The 20,751-nt window shown below is 39.7% G+C and overlaps 1 pseudogene; it reads left to right on the top strand.

Moving 5' to 3' along the window:
- The first annotated feature begins 2,904 nt into the window (after positions 1 to 2,904).
- The window catches only part of LOC101531885 (small ribosomal subunit protein uS5-like), a 51,757-nt pseudogene continuing 33,910 nt past the window's right edge, over positions 2,905 to 20,751 (top strand).

Here is a 20,751-nt window from a genome sequence, read left to right as displayed (position 1 = left end):
TATAATAAACTATTTTCCTTCAAAGTTGTTGGAATTCATTTCTACTGAGCCAAATCTTAATTATGTGTGTGCAACAGAGTATAATTTCTTATCCCATTTAATTGGTAAATTATGCTTGTATCTGTTTTCTTTTTTAAAGATTCATTTGTTTATTTTCATCTCTTAAAAAAAAGTGAGACAGAGAGACATAACAAGAGAGAGGGAGAAAAATCTTCTGTTGGTTTATTACCCAAATCCCTACAAGAGTCAAAGTTGGTCCAGGTGAAAACTAGGAGCTGGGAGCTCCATTTAGGGTTCTCATGTGGGTGGCAGAGGCCAAACATCGGAGCCATAGCAGGCCGCTTCCCATGCCTCATGTCAGTTACAGGGTAGTTGCGCTTGCATTTTCATTCCATCAGGTATCCTAACCCAGGGCTTGACCTGCTGTGTTGCAGTATCTGCCCCCATAGTTTCGTTACCTTATTTTTATAACATGGTTATTGCTGTTGATATGCTCATTCGGAGTGCAGTCATTTTCATTTCTACACAGAAAAATGAAAGATTCTGACAGAAAATGTTTTAACAGTACTCTCTACAACAACCTGCTTCGCTAAGATCTGCCTGTTTAACTTCTCACCGAAGCAGACTGTCTATCCTAATTACCGTTCAAGGCTGTTGGTGTGAGTCCGTTTTTCATCACCTAATGAAATATCCGAAACAAGTTACTTGTGAAAATGCCAGCTTGTTTAGCTCTTTGTTTCGGAAATTCAGAGTCCCAATGGCATAACACAGGCTCCACAATGGACACCCACTGGTTGCATCGCCTCCTCAAAGAAAAGCATTGTTAGGAGTGTGTGTTGAGTCAGAGGAGTAATCTCAAGATGGAAGCAGAGAGAAGAAGAGGGGCCAAGTTCAACTTAATCTTTTGATACATCTCAAGAAATCAAGGATAGTGTAAGACCTACTTCCTGAATTTCGTGTTTTTCAATCACGATCACATTTTTAAAGTGGCATTAATTTCATTAAATACTAACTCTCAAACAAGAAATAAAGATAGAGCAAATATTTGCTTACTTGAATAAGCCTCCCAAGTATCTTCTAGTAAAATCTCCCACTTTCTTGAATAATCTGAGAATTGTTGCATTTTTGATGCCCAAGTGTTTAATTAACATTAATAGAAATAAAACATCCTCATCAATTCTACTCAGAAGCATTTTAACTTACTATTATAGGTGAGTTCATTCTAGATCTGAAAAAAAATTATTTATATTATGCTGTTTAACATCAAAATCATGTTACAATAAGTGGGAATTCAATTACTATGTACGTAATGGTAATATAAACTATGGGCATTAATATGTAAAGTTTTGTATGTAACACTGAAGTATTCACTGCTTCAGAATAGAAAAATATGAAATTTATACAGTCTGTTGTAGAAGCCACAGCAACTGTGTAATATTATGTAAAACCTTATCTTTGATTTCTCGAGGCACTGGATAATACAAAGCCAGGGCATGCTTAAGTTAGGTAAGGCAATTTTGCTCTGATCGCACACGTGGTTTAAGGTGATCCTTCTACACATATTCATGACAAAGTTTCCTTTGCACATTTAGAAATGAAATCCCATGAGCTCTGCATTGTCAGGTTTTGTTTCAGTTGCAAAAGTTACTGACCATCGTGCTGTGCCATCAGATCTGAAGCGGCCCTGATCATTCTTTACAGCAAGTAGGAGACGTGGAGTCCACTGGAGTCTGGAAAGCCACTCCACGGGAAAAAAAATTGGGGCTGAGGAGTCCCCAACTCCCGGTGTGCCCAGCTCCAGTCTTCTCAGGCTCTCTTCCCCAAAGCCAGCCACTCAGCCTGGGAGAGCAGCGTCCTAGGTGTCCTAGGCTGTGGGCCAGCAGCAGTTCCCACCTCGTCCCTGAGCGCAGCGGGTGGCGCCCGAAGCCCGAGCTGACCACCCCGCCAGCTCTAATTCCGTCTGTGGTGGAAGACTCCAGGCTGCCCGGCTTCCTCCAGTCCTACCCTGATGGGGAAGCCGCCCAGGGCCGGGGGACAACACTGCAGGAAGCCTGGACCTTGGTGCTCCAGATTCTGCCTGTGGTGACCAACACCGCTTGTTGGCTGGCTGCGCGCACCAGGCTACACCTCCTGGCATTTCAGGTTCCGGACTAGGGACTGAGGAGGGAACATTTTAGGCTTAAAAAATCCTCCCATCAGAGCGAATCGTCCTTTGAGAGCGGAAGAGCGTGTGACACACCCAGGTTTCCGCTGCCTGGGTCTGCCGACCCTGAACCTGGGCCAAGGGACTCCTGGCTTCCCACTCTGTGTAGGATGCTGGGCGGGTGTAGTGGTGCAGCCGGCGAGGATCTGGTGCCCAAGGATTTCGGGTGATGCCTAATGAACCAAGGGTTGTCTCCCGAGTCCCTGTCCTGTCCTGAGGCACCGAGGGCAAACCCCAACCCCCCAGCTGCTCCACCATGCTGGAGGAGGGGCGCGTCCATGTTTCTACGGATGCCGCCCTCACTTCACTGTGTCTCCTGTCCTGGCGCACCCATACTCCGGAATCAGCAATAAAGTCCGAGATTTTCCCGCCACGTTCCCTGACAGGTCACCTAGAAAGCTTCACCAAACGAGGAGGAGACAGGGTTGGGGGTGGCGGTGGGGCGATGGTGGAAAACCCTGAGGGCGCCGGCTCTTCCCTGCTCCGGTCCCAGGGAAGCCTTCTTCCCAGTTCCCGGAGCATTCCGAGGGAGCGCCGGGCTTGGGAAGATGCGGAACCCAGCGCGAATGAGCGAGCGCAGAGAGTCGCCCACGTACATTAACTGTGTTCCCGAATTTCTTAGGGAGCATCACAGGGAACCTGTTGGTAGGAAAGAAAATGTAAAGTTGATCTGGAATTGGATTATTTTTCTAAACCCTTGCATGCTCGGCGTCCTCGTTCCCCCTCCCCGTTCAACCTCCCAGCTGCACTCTGATCTGAAGTGCATTCACCACAAAAAGAAGAAAAACCTGCTGTCGCTGCTGCGGGTTTGCAAAGCCTTTGCAGTAATGCCTGTCCGTAAACTTGGCTCTGACTCGCCCGGGGCGTGAAGAGGCTGGCCGGCGCTGGGCGGTGGAGGCTCGGAGCGGCCCACCTCAGCGGCCCACGCAGGCGCCCCCGGAGCCGGCCTACCCGGGACAGCCGCTAGGGGGAGGGCCTCCGGGTCGGAACGTGTGTCTGTGGCATGCAGAAGCCTTCACGTGACTGTGAAGACGGGGGACTCTGGTTAGAGTGAAACTACACAGCGATTAAACAAAAAAAAAAAAAAAAAAAAGGAAATTAGTGGTGTGTGTCCTCCCCATCCACACATCTCTTTGATCTTGGGGCTCTTGGTTCTGTTTCTTCTTCTGAACTAACTTTCCACCCTGAAGGTAGTGCTCAGCTCAGAGCCAGGGTTCCTGAGGCAAGAGGATGAACCTCCTTCCTTGAATTCTCCCTTCTTTTCTCTCCCGTCCCCTCTCCTCCTTTCCTCTCCTCTCCCCTCTTTTTCCTTCCCCTTCTCCCCGTGAATTCTCTTTTCTGAATTGCTGTTACGCTCTTCTACTTAATCTGATTATGCATGTTTTAAAGTACACCTGATGTATCACTATGCTGGTAAAAGTGAAAATATTTGGGAACAGAACTGGTCATTTTACATAATTCTCTTTATATTATATCTAATTTTGGAAACTTAGTTCTTCATTGCCAAACTGGAATACTTAGGAAATCCACACTAAATGCCACTTACAGTGACACACTGCTATTAGAAATACCAGTTGCTTGTGCAAATGCTCCCACCCAGTAGTAAGTTTGAAAATCACCTTAGGGGAAAAAATAGGGGGGGTTTCATTTATTGCGACTCTTCAGAAGTAAGCAGTTTTAAAGGGAAATTAACTAATTGTAATTGCAAGATTGAAATATCTAATTCCGTACATGTAAAAGACCTTCCGGTAGATATCCACCAACTTTGCAGAATGAATCAGAATGATGACTCACAAACGACACGAAGGAACAAAGTGGATTCTCTTGGAAAAAAAATAATAAAAAATATAAACACAGGTGTTGAGAGTCTTGGTGACCCAAAGCCCGGCAGGTGCGCGCGCAGAGTGGGCAGACCTCTCTCCGTGCAACTGTAGTTCTACTCAATTCTGTAAACGTACCCATGGCAGAAGTGCCAGGGGCACATGAACTCGGCTGGACGGGCTCCAGGTTTGACACTCTGCAGTGTGCCTGAGGCTGTCTCTCCCCCCCACCCCCAAGTCAAACCCTGGGCCGAGCGAGCGAGCAGATCTCCTGATAGGCGCTACAACCCTTGGTGCGTAGAGACCTGGCGCTCACCCCTGGAGCTCATCTGGTGTTGACGTTTGTGCAGGCCTTTAAACGTGTCTGTCGCTGCACAGGAGGAAACGCACTTTGTAGCAGTCACTTTGCTGGAGGGAAGACGCATTCCCTGCTCTTGTAGGCGGCAGCTCGGACTTCCCTCTCTCCAGGCGCTTTGTTGCCTGTCCTCTTTGCACGGAGTCCTTGCCTGTCTCTCCAGCGGGAGGCGCATCTGGTACTGGCATCCCCGGCCTGAACCAACAGGACTCCCCCAGCAGAGTGCCTTTCCGGTGGAGAGTCGAACATCAGAGATCTCGAGGTGCGCTCGGGGATCGCGCAAGGAGCAGGGAGCTTCCTCTGGCAGATGCTGGTGGCGTGTGTGTGTTTCAGGGTGGTTTTTCCCAGAGGTGGTGAAAGCGTCCTCCCGGCACCGCACCTGCAACTTGTTTTTGATTTCTCTTCATTCCTATGTGTGCGATTACAGCATCAAAGTTTTTCTCCCTTATCCGAAAAATCTATTAATACATCCTTTTCACCCTCGCAGTCTCCACTGGGCCTTCTCGCTGTGCGGTGAGTGGATATCGGGGCTCTCAGTGTGGCATTGGCGGCGCAGATTGGCGCGAGCGGGAGGAGCAGAAGGGAAGGAGCTGCTGCCGGGGCTCCCTGGGTGACCCTGTGGCAGGCGCAAGAGCTGGATAAGGGCACAGAAGAGCAGCTGGAACCTTCAAGGAAGCTGGTGTCTGACGCTGGATTTTAATCACTCCTTGTTGCGTGTCTCAGTCCCTTTCTCTCAATTGGTAACTAGTGGAGAGCAAAGCGCTTGGCAGGAGCGCGCTGCGGGACCTAAGCTCCTGGCTGCTCAGTATCCGTGCAGCCGCTGCGGAAGGAGCAGAGAGGGGAGGACACCCGTGGTTGCTTACTGGAGGCTGGAGGTAGGCAAGGGGGTGGGATCCTGACTCCTGTGTTCAGCCCAGATTCCAAAAGGGTGTCTGGTTTCATGGAGCCGAGACATTTCTCACCCTCATTTCTCATCACACTCCCTTGCATTTGGATTCCGGTTCAAGAATAACCAAATCCACAAGGCACCGGTCAGGTCATTTTCCACTTCCACTGCTTACAGGCTGAACGCCTTGCTCCCTCCATCTGTGTTCCTGTTGGATTGCATATGAGCTTCCTAGCGAAGTTTAATCCTTGCAGATTGGGGGAATGTCCAACTTGATCTCATTCAATTTCTTAAGGGCTGTGTTTCCTGTGGGCAAGAATTATGGGAAATACATGTCAGTGACAGTCCTATAACTGCAACAGAAGCTCAGGTATCACCTTCATTTTCTCACTAAAAGTTTCTCCCATGCAAGTTTTCTTAATGTTTGGATGTGGTGCCTGGAGACTTGGCTTGTTCCAGTGTGTGTCAAGGAAGAGGGGGATGTGTAAATTGCACAGGCTGAAGGACATTGTAGTGTGTATTCCCGTCTCTACTTTCCTCCCACCCACACACACATAGTTCTCCCCTTCTACCTTCTTTCCTTCCCCTTCTTACCTTCCTCCTCCCTCCCTCCTCCCTGTCTTCCTCCTTCCCTCTTTTTCTTCCTTCCTTCGTTCCCGGCCCATTAAAATCTCTGTGAATGTGGAGAGAGAATGAAACAGTTTTATAATGTGCAGAGTTGATGAAAGACTTTGCTGTTTCTAGCTTTGCCTGAAGTTTTGATTTAAATAGCTAACCTTTTTTTTTTTAGTTGAGCAGTAATTTGAGGTAAGACTGAACTAAGACCTAAGGTGCAATTCTTTGTGGTGAGGATTTGTATATGGGGTGTGTATTTGACCTCTCCTCTTGCATGTTAGCTAATAACAGGAATCGCATGAGGTGATTGAAAGGTCCTTGATCGTTTTTTGGTACACATTATTTTTCAACCATAGACAATATTTCAAAATCAGTATTAAGACTGAGTTGGTATGCTTAAGAATGCAAAACGAAAACAGAAAGGCAAGTTAGTTTTAAGGGGGTGGTTTATTGAAAATCAATGTCTGGAATTTCATAGCTGCATATGGTAATCAGTGAAATAAATGAACTAGTTAGTATTCCAAACTTGCAATCCTGGGCTCTATAGAGAGATTGCTGTTACATTTCATTTCCAGTCTCTTTTGTGGGAAGAAAATAACAGTGGAAGATTTATCTACTTCCTCATATGTGGGTTTTGTAGATTCCAGAGCGTCCGGTAAAACAGAGGGAGACAGGTTCCAAGATTTGGCCTCATTAAAAATTGTCACCACTCCTCAGCAAGGCACCCATCGTATCCGCTGCAACTAGTGGAATCTGAAACTGCTGAATCTTCTCTTTGCTTTCTTTTCTTCGACTCTCTACACTTGTAACTTTTGATGTCCAAGAGGCCTTGACACTCAAGTGTTCTTACTCACAGGACAGCTTGGAGGTAGAACTGTCCTGAATTAAAATAAATCCTGCAATAATATAATTAGTGCAATTGCTGGATGGATACTGAGGGTGCCTAGGCCTCTTGCTGGCCAGTGTCTGTGTTGTGGAGTGTAGATTATAGGGAGAGACTAACTTAAAAAGATGAGGCTGGGATTTGGAACTTAAACTCTATTTAAGGAGACTTAGGCCAAAATCCTGAATGTGCCGTGTGTGTGTGTGTGTGTGTGTGTGTGTGTGTGTGTGTGTGTTAGAATCAGCATTACTTTCAGCAGGAGTCAGCCCTATCTTAAATCTGCATGAGCAGTTTTATTCAAGAATAGATTCTTTGCTTAGAATATGCTTTGGAAAGACTTGAGAATTTCAAGCAAACAAACAGCTCTCACTTGCACTTATTGATTTTCAAATAAAGTCTTTAATCTCAAGATTTAGAATACCTTTTCTCAAATTTTAGTGCCTGAGACTGCTTAACAATGGCAATTTATGACCCCTAACGCACAAGATACTGGTTCTGAGGGTCCAATTACCTGCATGTTTATCAGTGTAGGTGATTCCAATTCTCCTACCTCAAGAACCCTGTGAAAATCAAAATCTAATCTTAGTGAACTTGCTTTTCCGAGTCTCATACTAGCAAAACTTTCTCTAGTATTTGTCATCTTCTTGAATTTGTCTCCTTTTCCCCTTGTTAATATTGTCAAATCCATCCTGTGGGGAGATTTCTATTCTCAACAAACCTATTTTCCGTGAATTGAGAGCTTTAAATGGTGGATGTTTTTGAGATAGAAACTAGGACACTTTACTATTGAAGTGATCAGAATCTTTCAACATTGTGGAGAGCTTAAGTAGTATACCTACTGACTTTGGTTAGAAGGTAAGTTCAATGTTTTGAATTTCTGCATTGGAGGAAGAACAGTTTTTAGCTGCTCACTTTTTTATGTCATATATTTACATATCTTTTTTCTCTTGCTAATAATGTAGAGCAGTCCAGGGAGGTTCCTTGAAAAAAAATCCCTATAATTTACTATCATCAATAAAACTTAACAAAAGATGTGGAAGTGAAGGAATACTTGATGGAACTCTGAAGTCATTGGGATGGATAGTCATTTCTTTCTTGAGTCTTTCTCGGAGTTTGACTTCTCCATGAAATTCTTAATTTCCTTCACTTTCTGGCCAAAACAGATTGGCCAGTCATTAACATAGTTTTCAGTCAGTATGTTATTTATTGGCATGTCCAGTTTTATTTTATATTGTGTTTTCTTGTATATTATCACCTTTTTTTCAGTCCTTTAAAAAAAGTTTTTGTTATTATTTTCAGTGATGCAGTTTTGTAGGTAAAGAGATTTCTCCTCTTCATTCCTTTCCTCCCTCCCCAGTTGCCACTGTCACCATTTTAACCCATATTATCACAGTAATGTAGTCCCTTCGTAATAGTTACAAGTTTAAAATACTGCTATTTAAGTCTATTGTGGCATTGTAGGTATAAGCAGAGGTAGACAATCTAGCATCCTGTTTTCAAGGTCTATTTAACTGAAGAACATTTTTACAATTGTAAACATTTAGACTTTTACTTTTTTTTTTAAATTGTGCAGTTACAATACAGCATTGAATATATGAAAAAATAAGGAAGATTCTAAGATTATTTTCTGTTAGAAAACAAAACTTTGTTCAATTGGATTTTCTGAGATTTTTCTTTTTGCTGTATCAAAGTGTGGCTTAGGATCTGTTTGAAAATATGGACATGTTCAGTAATAATTTAAAAATTCTTTCACACTTTAGTAAAACGTCCTTCCAGTAATACTTAAGTTATTGTGAATTATACACTTGTTTTTTAAAATTTGTGTTTTGTTGAAACTACAGAAATGTCTTTAGATTTTCGTTGCTTGCACTGTCAGAGAAATTTGAGGAAGAAATCAGAAAACTAGCCTAATCCCATCACAGTCACTGTAAACCAAGATCACTGTGTTACTGTTGAATATTCACCCCAAGCCACAGATGACATGTGATTTGTACACTGAAATGGCAATCTCTTATTGCTGCTGCTGTAGTTTAATTCCATTGTAAAATACTGACATCCTTGATCACAACACGATCACACTTGTTCTCTACTAACGAAATACATAGAGTTTTATTTTTGAGGAGGCCCCTCCCCCTGGGATGAGGATGATGATAGTCCACATGGTGGTGCTATTGTGATGCATATTTTAAACAACCCACCCTTGCACCATCTTCATTTATATTTATACCAATGGAAACATTGGGCTGTTCTCCAAAGGAAGGGACATCAGTTAGACGTACTGAGGGCCCATTATTGCAAAGCACTGTGTTTTCTGAAAAACTGATTTGCCAATCTGTGTTCAATGGGTCCAGTTAGACATGGCCACTCTCTTTGTACTCTGGTATAAATCACTTCATACCTGTAGAAGATATAATATCCTAAACTGACTTCCCACATATCATAAATATGATTTTTGTCAACTATAATGTCGTATTCTCCATCTATGTTCTATGTTCATTGAATCAAAATGACTATTTTTTGCATCTTTCGTTTGGAGATGCATTGGATTAATTCACTTTGCCTGAAAAATTCATTAATGCCAGCAGTCAGTGATTTAATTGATTCCTTAACAGGATTGCTTGGCTCTTTTCTAGAAGCTAACTGAAAGCAGACAAATCTTAACATATATCTGATGAAGGCTTCTAGATAATTTCAAAATTCACCACAACTAAGAACTGTATCACTTATGTTAAGCTACCCATCTGATATTTTATGATTGGAATCCCAGATTTTCCCCCAAAGTCTTTAGGTGCAAATGAAAAAAAGGACATTTTTACAAATGTCAATTTGTGCAAGGTGGGGGGTGATAAGAAATTGATTTTAAGAATAAGAGGGCCTGGCACAGTAGCCTAGTAGCTAAAGTCCTTGCCTTGCATGCCACATGGGCACTGGTTCTAATCCCAGCAGTCCCATTTCCCATCCAGCTCCCTGCTGGTGACCTGAACAAGCAGTCCAAGATGGACCAAAGTCTTTGGACCCTGCACGCATATGGGAAAGCTGGGATGAGCAAAGCTCCTGGCTCTTGGCTTCAGATTGGCTCAGCTCCAGCCATTGTGCCTATTTGAGGAGTGAATTAACAGACCGAAGATTTTCCTCTCTGTTTCTCTTTCTCTATATATATCTAAAAAAAAAAAAAGTAGGAAATGAGGTAGAACTCAGGGACTGGAAATATGTTGTTGTTGTTGTTGTTGTTATTATTATTATTATTATTTTAAGGCTTATTTATTTTTATTGGAAAGGTAGATCTACTAAGAGAAGGAGCGACAAAGATCTCCCACTGGTTCACTCCCCAGATGGTCACAACAGCCAGCGTTAAGCTGATCCAAAGCCAGGAGCCAGGAGCTTCTTTCAGGTCTCCCACGTAGGTGCAGTGTCCCATGGCTTTGGGCCGTCCTCTACTGCTGTCCCAGGCCACAAGTAGGGAGCTGGAAGGGAAGTGGAGCAGCCAGAATGCAAACAGGCACCCATATAGGATCCCGGTATGTAAGGAGAGGATTTAATCACTGAGCCATCTCACCAGGCCCTGGAACTATATTCTAATCATGGAACACATTTGAAATCTCTGCCTTTACTATTCTGCTATCTGTCCAGGTTTATACACAGACTCAAGCTAGAAGCCATTGGCTAGTATAGAAAACAAATCTAAGATTCAGAAGTCATAGTGTCTGCAACCACTTCATTATTTTCTTTGGCATTCAGATAATATAATTAGTCTGTCTGTTTTCTTGAAGTTCTTTGTTCAAGTAGGAAACTTGTTTTATGGGATATAAAATAAAAGTTTGATTTCTGATAGAATATGATTTATTTTTCTTTAATTTTTGAAACTACAACATACTTTGATTCTGATAATTATATCTTCCTGTTTACTTCATTGAAAAATTCCTGTGTATGATCAACTAAAAAATCCATGTATGAAATGTTTTACAATGTGTGTAAAAATACTATTTGTACTAAGATGTTTCTAGACTATATCCTAGCTGTATAAAATAGAGTGAAATAAAATTTTGAATTTGTGTTTTAAAATTGAATAAATCAGAAATGCCTTAAGCATCTTAGGCATTTTGTTAGTTTACTATGATTCTTGTTTGTGGACCATATACCGAAACCTTCACCTCTGTATTCAGGATTGAATTCTGTTCAGTAGTGGCATAAGGAAAAGAAAGAAAGTCTGTTACCAGTTTTCCTGACCATGCAAAAGTGGGCTTTCAGTGTGTTTCTCTCACACTGGTTTTAAGTATTAAGAAGTAACATTGCAAACACATATGTGGATATGCATGCATTATGCATCTCTATAAATATAGCTATACAATTTTCTTATATTTATTAATTTTTATTGTAACACTACATCTACACCCACATATTCCTAAATGAAGAATAGAATTGAATGGTACACCATCATTTTGTTATTGTTTTAAAGTTCACTATGTTCAGTGTTCTGTGGCCACTAAATGTATTCATTAAGTTTTTGCCTCACCAAGTGTATGTCCTTTGTTACTATCAAGGGCTGATTATTAAATAATGCATTACTAATTATATAGCATATGTGTCTTAAAAAGACAACTAACAACCAATTAAACCTGGGCTAAACACTTACAATATCCCATTTAGTATCTTATCTTCTAAAATATATGGGTCAAATTTTATTCACATTATGTCTTTGCATGCTTTCATGGATTTCAATGTTTAGGAAAATAAAAATAGGGGCCCCAGTGCAATAGCTTAGCGGCTAAAGTCCTCGCTTTGAACATGCCGGGATCCCATATGGGTGAGAGTTCTAATCCCGGTGGCCCCGCTTCCCATCCAGCTCCCTGCTTGTGGCCTGGGAAAACAGTCGAGGAGGGCCCAAAGCCTTGAGACCCTGCACCTGTGTGGGAGACCTGGAAGAGGTTCCTGACTTTGGATTACTCAGCTCCAGCCTTTGCGCTCACTTAGAGAGTGAATCGGCAGACAGATCTTCCTCTCTGTCTCTCCTCCTTTCCGTATATCTGCCTTTCCAATAAAAATAAATAAATATTTAAAATAAATTTAAAAAATATATATAGTTCACTCAAGATGTAATTTAATTATCTAATGCACTAATTAATTTGAGTTTTGTTACAGTAAGTCAATGCATATATATTCAAAAGTTTTCATTAACATAATCAATATTAAATTATCATCAAGATAATATTTTGTATTGTTTTAAATGAGTCCATAAATATTCACAAACATTTTAAATTATTGAAGATGTTTTTAGATGTATATAAAGTTAGGCTGATATTTGTATTTTATTTCAGCTTAATTTTAAATGTTAGAGGTTTTGACTCCTGACTATATAATAAAATTAAAAATATTATCTAAGGTATTATTGCTAATTTATATGACCTGTGAGTTTGAAATGAATATAAACAGTTAATATTCCATGTTTTTAAATTGTTTTTTGATTGTCTCTAAGAGGTGTTTGTACTGATTTGCTGAATATGTAGTGGTATGTTTTTAGGGTGAAAATATTCAAAGAATGTACTCAGAAACATTGATTTCCCTTTCCAAGATTTTGAAAGTTTATATAAATAAGTGCAATAGTATGTCATCATAACTGTGTTTTATGATTTTCTACCATTAGTCTAAATTATGTTATGAAATTAGATATTAGAAGATTTTTTTAAATCTTCTGAATTAAATATTACCTTAAAAGAGAAGAGAATATAGTTTGAAACTTCTATAGTTGTGTATCGTTATTGACTACTTTGGGGGAATATAATACACATTATTTGCTTTTATATTTTTGGAACTATAACTTTAAGAAATATAGCCATGTGACAGAAAATGTGTTCACAATACACACACCAACAAAAAAAAATGAAAGCAATCCTCTAACTTCCCGTTTCTCCACAGTGACTCACTCCTTGAAATATGTATATGTGCTTAGCTTTAGAAATGTTGTATTCATTGCAGAATATCATTGTGCCATGACATACTGCTAACAGTTAATACATGTTGAAGAATCATTGGCTTGTTTATGAGCATCCTAGTTACAAAAACAGGGGAAATCTGGTGAAAAAGAAGCATAAGTCCGTTTTATTAATAGTGGACATGGTATTATGTAGGACATACACTTGGTGAGGCAAAAACTTAATGACTACATTTAGTGGCCACTGAACACTGAACATAGTGAGCTTTAAATTAACAACAAAATGATCATGTTCCATTCAGTTCTATTCTTCATTTAGGAAGGTATATTCTTTATATATGTTAACTAAATGAAATGTGTTTCAGAAATACTAAGGATATATTAATATTTGTGTAATAACCACAAGCTTAGATTAAAATTTAACTAATGTGTAAGATAAATAAAATATTGCATTTTGTAGTTTTTTGGTTATTTAAGTATCTTATACTTTACCTATGGGCTCACTATAAATACATGCAATCATACTATTTTTCTATGTCATGGATAAAAAATGTAGTTTCTGAAACATTAAAATAGAAGTACTACATGTTAAGTCAAGAAGAAATTTAATATGCTGTAAAATCAAAGTTTTCACACATTTAGTTTTTTAACGTAGCTTCAAACTCCATTGAACTCCTCCTGTCTGTTTGGTCAGGTTCATTTAAGTTCTTTTTCCTGATACCTGTGACTTCTGTCCTCAGTCTTTTTTATTATTATGATGATGATGATTTAAAAGTGAGATTTAAAGCAACGAGGAGGGAGAGTGATCTTCAGTCTGCTAGTTCATTCCCCAAGTGGCCGCAAGGACTAGAGCTGAGCCAATCCAAAGTCAGGATCTAGGAGGTTCTCTCAGGTTTCCCATGCGGATGCAGGGTCCTAAGGCTTTGGCCCATCTTCCACTGCTTTGCCTGACTACAATCAGGGACCTGGATGTGAAGTGGAGCAGCCAGGACAGGAACCAATATGGGATCCTGGCATGTGCAAGGCGAGGATTCAGCTTCTAAGCAATCATGCCAGGCCCCTGTCCTCAGTGTTAAGCATCTTTTCTTTCTGTATATTTATCTAGGTTGTTATAGTGGGGGATAAACAAGATTATTTAGATTGTTACTGACAATTTGTGGATTAATCTTCCCTTAGGCTATTTATGCCAGTGCATAATAATGATTAATAATGCAGAATCAATAATTAGGTTTTTTCAGGTCACGATGTTTAGTTGCTCTTTAACCTAGACATTTTTCTTAAAGTTTTTACTTAAGTATCTTCAAAACCAGCACCTCAAGAGTATTATAGAAATATGACAGAGATTTAAGGAAATCATTTAATATGCCGTGGCAGTGTCTGAGATACAGCTCTGGACTTTCAACATTTTGAGCAATGTGAAAACAACAGTAGAAACATTTAAAACCAGATACAACTTTGTGGTGGCTGGACACAACACAGAGAATCAAAATGTCTGTCATAATCCTGAAAGGAAAAGTACTTATTTATTTATTCAGTTTGAACTTATGGCTGATAATTTATCATTGCTATTAAGACTCTTAAAGGTATGTTCGGATTGCACATCAATAGGTTTATAGACAAAATTCAATAAAAAATAAAACTGACTTTACATCCTATGAGAGCATAAATGAAATATTTTAAGGATTTATTTTTATTTGAAAGCAGAGTTACAAAGGAGAGACTAATGAATCTTCCATCGACTGGTTCACACCCCAGACAGTCCCACTGGCAGGAGTTCAATTTACCCAAAGCCAGAATCCTGGGAGCCAGAAGCATTTTCTGGGACTTCCATGTGGGTGTGGAGGATCAAGTACTTGAGCCGTTCTCCACTGCTTTCCCATAAACAGGGAGTTGGATCAGAAGTGGAATAGCTGGAACCATATTAGTGCCCATTTAGGATGCTAGTGCTGCAGGTGGAAGCTTAGCCTGTCACACCATGTTGCCAGCTCCATAAATGCTGAATTGTACTTCTGTGAATAATAGAAGAGTGAACAATTTAATAAAAAAAATTAAACAAAAGCATGCATTAGGAAAAGGAGGCAGTTTTACTGGTGTTCAGTTTTGTCTTATTTTTAAGTAGTTACAATAAAATCAGGAACTAAATGCAGTGACAAAAGAAAGACCAATAACCTACATTTTATCTGGAACTGCATTTTTTCCTACCTCACTATGCTTGTTGAAAATTACCTGAAATTAAAATGTGGTTATTAGAAATAATTGTATTTTCTTTTTAAAGAAATGTATATTCAGTCCTGATTTCATTAGAGTTACATTGATGGGAGTTACGTGACTTGGTTCGTCTGTTTTCAGAGCAAAAGAGTGTCCTTCAGGTTTCTTTGTTTCTCAAGAGCATTGATTAAAAGTTAGAGTAAAATTAACTTGAAAATTTGGATGTAAAATAAAGTCTCAGAATTGTGTTCTGTTCTAGAGGCTGATTGCTCTGAAGAAGAGATTGTGTCTTTCACGTTTTAGTCCTCAGCCTTGCCAGTGCAGCCCGAGTGTCTGCCTCAATGCCACTCTGAGCTGAAGGGTATAATCTAATCATGGTTTCCCAATTGAAATGATCATTATCAGACAGATAATTAGGAGGGCAAGAATTAAAAGAACGGGCACTTGAGGAATTACTAGGTGATTTCACTCCAAAACAATATGAAATCAATACCATTTCCCTGGATATGTGTGCACTAATTGTTAGAAACTGAATATAACTGCAGTTCATTTACCTCCCCTGAAATGATCTGTTCATGTCAAATACTGCATTCCAGCCCAGTGCAATGTTTGATGATATAATTCGGCTTATACTTATTGATCTACTGAACTCATCATTTGCTTTTGTATGGTTTCTCAACAGCTAGAATAAGAGTACATTATTGGGCTTTTCATGGGCACACTGCGTATTATTCAGAATCTTCTACTGTTTATAGAAATTATAGTGACGATTATGCTTTTAAAAAGGTTTGTTTATTTTTATTGTAAAGTCAGATATATAGAAAGGAGGAGAGACAAAGAGGAAGATCTTCCATGCAGTGATTCACTCCCCAAGTGACTGCAATGGCCAGTGTTGTGCCAATCCGAAGCCAGGAGCCAAGAACTTCCTCCAGGTCTCCCATGCAGGGTCCCAAGGCTTTGGGCTGACTTCGACTGCTTCCCAGGCCACAAGAAGGGAGCTGGATGGGAAGTGGAGCTGCCGGGATTAGAACCGGTGCCCATATGGGATCCCAGCACATTCAAGGAAGGACTTCAGCTGATAGTCCACTGTGCTGGAACGGAAGATTATGCTTTTTATAGGAGAAGTGTTATTTACATGGCTATTTTGTAGTATGGAGTCTCAGTATCGGGCCTGGCTAAACTTTCTTGATTTAAGCCTCATAAATAAAATCCATCCTCTTTAGTGTATACTCAGTGTATAATGTGGAGCAAAATCAAGACAACTATAATAAGCACCATTATTTGGAAAGGAAAGAATGAGAGAGTTCTCTCATACAGTGATCTTTCTGGAATATATTCCAAAAATCATAATTTATTTCTAAGCCCTGCTCTGTCATTTCATACTTCAGTGTATCTGTCAGGATTCTTCAATGAAACAGAAATACTAGTTTAGATAGCTAGATAGGAAAAAATTGTCTTGGGAGTTGGCTCACACAGTAGTAGAGGCAAGATTTCCCACAGTGTGCTGTCTGCAAGCTGGATACTTGTGTTGTAATTTAGTTTAAGGCTGAAGACTTGAGAAAGTAGACTGGGAGCATGAGTGTGTGTGCCAGGGTGTCCAAAGGCCCAAACCCCAGAAGCTCCAGTGCCTAAAGGCTTGCAGGGCTGCCATGTAATAGAGATTTGTGTTTTCCCAGACTCTCACAACAATTTCTTGTTTGCCCATAAATTGACTTGTAGGTTTGTCAAAACATACAACAAATTTCTATCTCATTTAGGGTGTTAATATGTTTTTCTAATTTGAGAATAATACATCACATAAATGAAAGTCTGAAAACGAAATATGTTGTTAAGCCCACTGTTAAAAGTATCACTTCTAGACTTTAGCTTACTGCAACCTTCATCCATCTTCTTTATATTTAACCAAAAATGAGTTCTTGTGCCATTTCTGCTTTAGAGTACTTCTGTCATTTATAAACTTGTCAATTATACATTTCTGCCAATGATTTTACTGATATGCAATAAAACAATAGTTTTACTAATATGCAGTTCTGTTAATGTATCATCTAATGTTACAACACAGTATCATACCAAATTCTTCGCACTTTGTATATTTCTTCAAGTAGTTATTTGTTACCTACTTGAAGGGTAGAATGAAGTGTGTGTAAGACACAGATGCAGAAAATGTAACTCTTCTGTTTGCTTGTTCACTGCCCTGATACCAGCAGCAGCTGAGGCGAGGCCAGGCTGAAACCAGGAGCTGAGAATTTAATCCGTGTCTCCTACATGGGAATTGAATAATGAATTCACATTTTGTAAAATGGAGCATGTGATGGAAAGCATTAAGGGAGTGTACAGGGGTTGGTGTTGTTGGAGGGCAGAATGAGCTGCAGTAGTTGACGCCTCCAGCCCACATTTGAGTGCTGGTTTGAGTCCTGTTTACTCTACTGCTGAGTCAGCTTCCTGCTAACGGAGCTGGGAAGGCAACAAAAATTTACCCAAGAGCCTAGGCCCCTGCTGCCCATACAGGAGACCAGGGTGGATTCACTGATTTCTGGTTTCAGCCAACCCAGACCTGGAGCCATTTGTAGGTGGATGTGGGAATAGGGCATCTTCCCCAGAGGATGTAAGATGTTTCTTTTGAATCTCCTTCTCATTCTGTGGTTCTACAATTCAAACAAACAATTTAAAAAGCAATTAAAAAGATGAGATATAAATCCCAATTGTGTGTTTAATTAATGCTGTCTTTATGGTATCCTGCTAGCTAAATGAGATATTCTAGAAACCCTGAAATACCACAGTGGCTGCTGCATAGAAGCTGGTATCACCAATGGTCTTCAAGGGGGTTGGATAATTGAACCAAGGATAAACTTCATCAAGGCCAACTATAGAAAATAAAGGGCAAGGTTAGGACAGGTAAATCAAAACTTGTCACCACTTGCTAGTTGATGTTAGTGAGTCTAGAACATCTCAGACTAGAACCTTGGTCATGAATATTGGTATGTATTAGAGAACCTCAGCTTTCTGGACAGGGAGGCAACACTGTGATGTGATAGCTTGAGAGCAACATTCCAAATGCTTATTTAGTAATGTATAATTTTGAGTACTTAAATTTTGTGAAAGCATCCAGGAAACCTAGACGTTTGTTAATAGCAAATCTTCAAAAGTTTGAGTGATTTATCCTACATTTAGTGACAGAATATCAGAGTTCAAATGAAACCTCAAAAGTTCTAAATATTTTTACAATTAGCACCATTCTGCCATTTTGTTTGCATCAAGAACACTTACTTTGTTAGTTTCACTGCTTTTTATCACAATTTCAGCAAAAACCTTTGTATATTTCTCACTAATTTAGATAAAGTCATACAATTTGGAGATTTACGTATGTAATGTAGCTTCATTGTTACAGGAGTTATAAAAACCTTCTTAAAAAGTTCTTCTCTTTTTCTAACATACAGCTGATTATAAGATACAAAGGTTATATGCAGCATTCTTCAAGTTCATGTTTTTTATAATATGTTTTACAGTTATGTCATATTTTAATGTTTTTTCTGGTAAATACTTTGGCATGACAGAATAAAAATGAATACCTAAATTTACACAAAATTTAATTGCCACATAATCATTTTATATATTTTGAGAGCATAGTGTGATGTCATGATCCATGTATATAGTTGACATGTTTTGCTTAAAGTTTGTTCATTTACGGTATTATTTATTCAAAAGGCAAAGTGGCAGGGTGAAATAGAGTGGGAGCTGCACCAGATATGTATGTATGTATATGTGTATGGGTGTATGTATGTATCTATCTATCTATCAAGATTCTTGTATGTGTTGCTTTATTCTGCAATTCCCCACAGAGGCCAGAACTGGGTGAGGAACTCCACCTAGGTATACCACACTGGTGATAGAGACACAAATACTGGAACCATCTTTTGCTTCCCAGGTACCATAGCAGGAAACTTAATGTAGAAGTCTCAAATACCTCTGTTCATCCAACTACATCAAAATGGACATCTGTGAGCTTGACTTATTTTAGTTGCACATTAAAGTGAGGTCATGTGGTGCTTTCTGTTTGCCTCACTTATTTCACTGAGCGTTTAGATTCATCTATGTTGTCTTTCTCTCCTCTCTCTCTCTAATGCTATCCTGTTGTTTAAGATTTTATCCCATTGGGTTATTGTGGGTTGCTCTAACTAGGCTGCACCTCCCATTGGTTTATGTGAGAGCTGAGTATGCACTGGGCAGAACCAGGCTGGACTGCAAACAATCATTGGTTCCAGTAGAACACAGGAATGGAATGTGCAGAACCAACCCAGCAATTGCAACCACCTGCTGATCGGGACAGTGGACTGTGCCGGGCCCTGAACTTGCTAGTACATACAAGAATCTGGTCTGGGAACATCTCAGACAAAGTTTCTTTGGGGATGCCCCCCAACTGAGCTTCTGGACTCAGAACCCTAACCATCAAAAGAGGACAGAACAAGTCAATCAACCACCTCAGCTCTATGTTGGCAATGAAAACACTGGGCAAATGGAGACTCTATGATGGACTATGTCAATCAGTGGATTCTCCAACGACCTCATTGTGCTTGGAGTGGTGAGAGTGGCAGCAATTCAGAACTGTTGAACTATCAAAACCACTTGAGCAAGACCCTCAGAGCATTCCCCACATCTGGGACCTGGGGTGGGTGGGAAACTGGGTGGCGCTTCTCCCTTAAAATCCCCTTTTAAATCATGTATATTAAGGAAACAATACGTAATTAATTGTTTTGCCCATCTTCCTGTAGCGCTTGAACCTTTTTACCCTAATTATGTCAAGATTGTAAAAAAAAAATTAAAAAAGATTTTATCCCATTGTACTCCTTTATTTTATTTATTGTTTGTTTTAATAATATAAAGAAAACAAATTCAAGTATTTTATATATACTCTTTTAAGTAGTTACTGATACTTTCCAGTTGCTCTTTTAAAAGGTAGACTTATTTGTCCTTGTGTGTATACACAGAAATCTCTATATATAGAGAGATGGATGGATGTGTTAGATAGATAGATAGATAGATAGATATTGATAGATAGATAGATGGCATGTTTTCTATATCCACTTATTCCTCAATAAGCACTCAAATTGTTTCCTTCCATGCTGGGACTGTTGTAATTCAGATGAGAACATGACAGTTCATGTATTTCTTCCAATATGTTGAGTCCAGTTCCTTAGAATATATGCCAATAAATGGGGTTGCAGGACCATGCAGAACTTTGATTTTTAGTTGTCTGAGGAACCTACATGCTGTTTGGAAAGCAGTTGTTCTAATTTACATTCCTGTCTAGTGTGTAATGGTTCCATTTCTCTATAGCCATGCTGATGCTTGCTTATCCTTTATCTTTTGGATAATAGCTATTCTAGCAAGCAAGAAATAACGTATTATTACTATTTTAATTTTCATGATAATCTAGGATCTAAGTATTTTTCCACATTTTTTCAAGTCTGTGTATTTTTTCTTGACTCAGTCAACTGTTTCTTGTACTGTGCAAAAGCTTCTTAGTTTGATGAAACACCATTTGTCTGTTTTTGCTTTTGTTGCTCATTTCAGGTCATACAAAAAAATCCCACTCCCCAGGCCAATTTTGTGGACCAGCTCCATCTTTAATTAACTATTTAATATGTATCTAAACTCAAAACAAAAAATGCACTGCTTTATTTAAATGATCTCAAATGTATTTCTTCAACTACTGACATTCTAGTTGCAAACATATATTTTATCATTCTGAACTGTTTTCCAGTAATTGTTTTAATCGCTTAAATATAATTTCCTTCCTTTTAGCTAAAATTTCTTATTGGGTTTAGGTGCATTAGACAGTTGCCCAAATGTTC

Source organism: Ochotona princeps, chromosome 13 (genome assembly GCF_030435755.1).
Source record: "Ochotona princeps isolate mOchPri1 chromosome 13, mOchPri1.hap1, whole genome shotgun sequence".
In the NCBI taxonomy this organism is placed as follows: Eukaryota; Metazoa; Chordata; class Mammalia; order Lagomorpha; family Ochotonidae; genus Ochotona; species Ochotona princeps.
Note: the sequence above shows the minus strand (reverse complement) of the source record. Positions and strands in the feature narration are given on the sequence as shown.